Source organism: Petromyzon marinus, unplaced genomic scaffold (genome assembly GCF_048934315.1).
Source record: "Petromyzon marinus isolate PM22_M1 ecotype Great Lakes invasive population unplaced genomic scaffold, UKy_Petmar_22M1.pri1.0 PM_G_Scaffold_73, whole genome shotgun sequence".
Classification (NCBI taxonomy): domain Eukaryota; kingdom Metazoa; phylum Chordata; class Hyperoartia; order Petromyzontiformes; family Petromyzontidae; genus Petromyzon; species Petromyzon marinus.
Genome location: NW_027423028.1, coordinates 210,001 through 212,500, shown reverse-complemented (window position 1 = coordinate 212,500; position 2,500 = coordinate 210,001).

Sequence of the window (2,500 nt, the reverse complement as noted above, 5' to 3'; positions counted from 1 at the left end):
GGCGGGAGTCGTTAGTGGTGTGGGGCGCTCTGGGTTTGTAGTTGGTGATGTGCCTGAGCCCTTTGGCAGACAGAAGCAGCGTCGTTAGTAGAGAACTGGTGTTTTAGTGTCTCTGAGTACAGTCGTTTAGCCTCTCTCACCGCTTTGCTAAACCTGTTCTTCGACTCCTTGAATCTGTCTCTATCCCCACTCCTAAACGCTTCCTCCTTCTCCAACCTCAACCTTTTGAGCTTTGCTGAGAACCAGGGCTTGTTGTTGTTAAAGTTCACCCTGGTACGTGTTGGGATACAGCAGTCCTCACAGAAGCTGATGTACACAGCCTCTGTGAGTTCATCCAGACTATTGGTAGCAGTCGTGAACATATCCCAGTCAGTACAGTCTAAGCACGCCCGCAAATCTTCCACAGCCTCACTGGTCCACTGTTTAGATGTCCTCACAGCAGGTTTACAGAGTTTTAGTTGCTGCCTGTATGCACGAATCAGGTGGACCAAGGGAGTTCTGTGCGAGCCGAACAGCCCCGTGACCCACAAGAGAAACATCCCCGCCAAATTCGAGCGTTTGACGGGGTCTATCCGTGAAAAAATATTCACGTTTTTGAGTGCACATGCATTTCTGCTGCAAATGCCTCTGGAAGTTTCATGCCGTTCGTATGCCAATTGTGGCAACACGAAAATGACCCGTTTTCCCATTCCGAGGGATTTCTGTGCGACCCTAACAGCCCCGTGAGCCACAAGAGACACATCCCCGCCAATTTCTAGCGTTTCACGGGGTCTATCCGTGAAAAATATAGACGTTTTTGAGTGCACATGCATTTCTGCTGCAGATGCCTCTGGAAGTTTCATGCCGTTCGTACGCAATGTGGCAACACGAAAATGACCCCTTTTCCCATTCCGAGGGATTTCTGTGCGACCCTAACTAACAGCGCCCGTGAGCCACAAGAGAGACATCCCCGCCAATTTATAGCGTTTCACGGGGTCTATCCGTGAAAAATATAGACGTTTTTGAGTGCACATGCATTCCTGCTGCAAATGCCTCTGGAAGTTTCATGCCGTTCCTATGCAATGTGGCCACACAAAAATGACCCGTTTTCCCATTCCGAGGCATTTCTGTGCGACCCTAACAGCCCCGTGAGCCACAAGAGAGACATCCCCGCCAACTTCTAGCGTTTGACGGGGTCTATGCGTGAAAAATATTAAAATTTTTGAGTGCACGTGCCTTTCTGCTGCAAATGCCTCTGGAAGTTTCATGGCGTTCCTATGCAATGTGGCAACACGAAAATGACCCCTTTTCCCATTCCGAGGGAGTTCTGTGCCACCCTAACAGCCCCGTGAGCCACAAGAGACACATCCCCGCCAATTTCTAGCGTTTCACGGGGTCTATCCGTGAAACATATAGAAGTTTTTGAGTGCACATGCATTCCTGCTGCAAATGCCTCTGGAAGTTTCATGCGGTTCGTACGCAATGTGGCAACACGAAAATGACCCGTTTTCCCATTCCCAGGGATTTCTGTGCGACCCGAACAGCCCCGTGAGCCACAAGAGACACATCCCCGCCAATTTCTAGCGTTTCACGGGGTCTATCCGTGAAAAATATCAATTTTTTTTTGACTGCACATGCATTTCTGCTGCAAATGCCTCTGGAAGTTGCATGCGGTTCGCATGCAATGTGGCGACACGAAAATGACCCGTTTTCCCATTCCGAGGGATTTCTGTGCCACCCTAACAGCCCCGTGAGCCACAAGAGAGACATCCCCGCCAATTTCTAGCGTATCACGGGGTCTATCCGTGAGAAATATTCACTTTTTTGAGTGCACATGCATTCCTGCTGCAAATGCCTCTGGAAGTTTCATGCGGTTCGTATGCAATGTGGCGACACGAAAATGACCCGTTTTCCCATTCCGAGGGATTTCTGTGCCACCCTAACAGCCCCGTGAGCCACAAGAGAGACATCCCCGCCCACTTCTAGCGTTTCACGGGGTCTCTCCGTGAAAAATATCACATTTTTTGAGTGCACATGCATTCCTGCTGCAAATGCCTCTGGAAGTTTCATGCGGTTCGCATGCAATGTGGCGACACGAAAATGACCCGTTTTTTCCCATTCCGAGGGATTTCTGTGCCACCCTAACAGCCCCGTGAGCCACAAGAGACACATCCCCGCCAATTTCTAGCGTTTCACGGGGTCTATCCGTGAAAAATATTCAATTTTTTGACTGCACATGCATTTCTGCTGCAAATGCCTCTGGAAGTTTCATGCGGTTCGCATGCAATGTGGCGACACGAAAATGACCCGTTTTCCCATTCCGAGGGATTTCTGTGCCACCCTAACAGCCCCGTGAGCCACAAGAGAGACATCGCCGCCAATTTCTAGCGTTTCACGGGGTCTATCCGTGAAAAATATTCACTTTTTTGACTGCACATGCATTCCTGCTGCAAATGCCTCTGGAAGTTTCATGCCGTTCGCATGCAATGTGGCAACACGAAAATGACCCGTTTTCCCATTC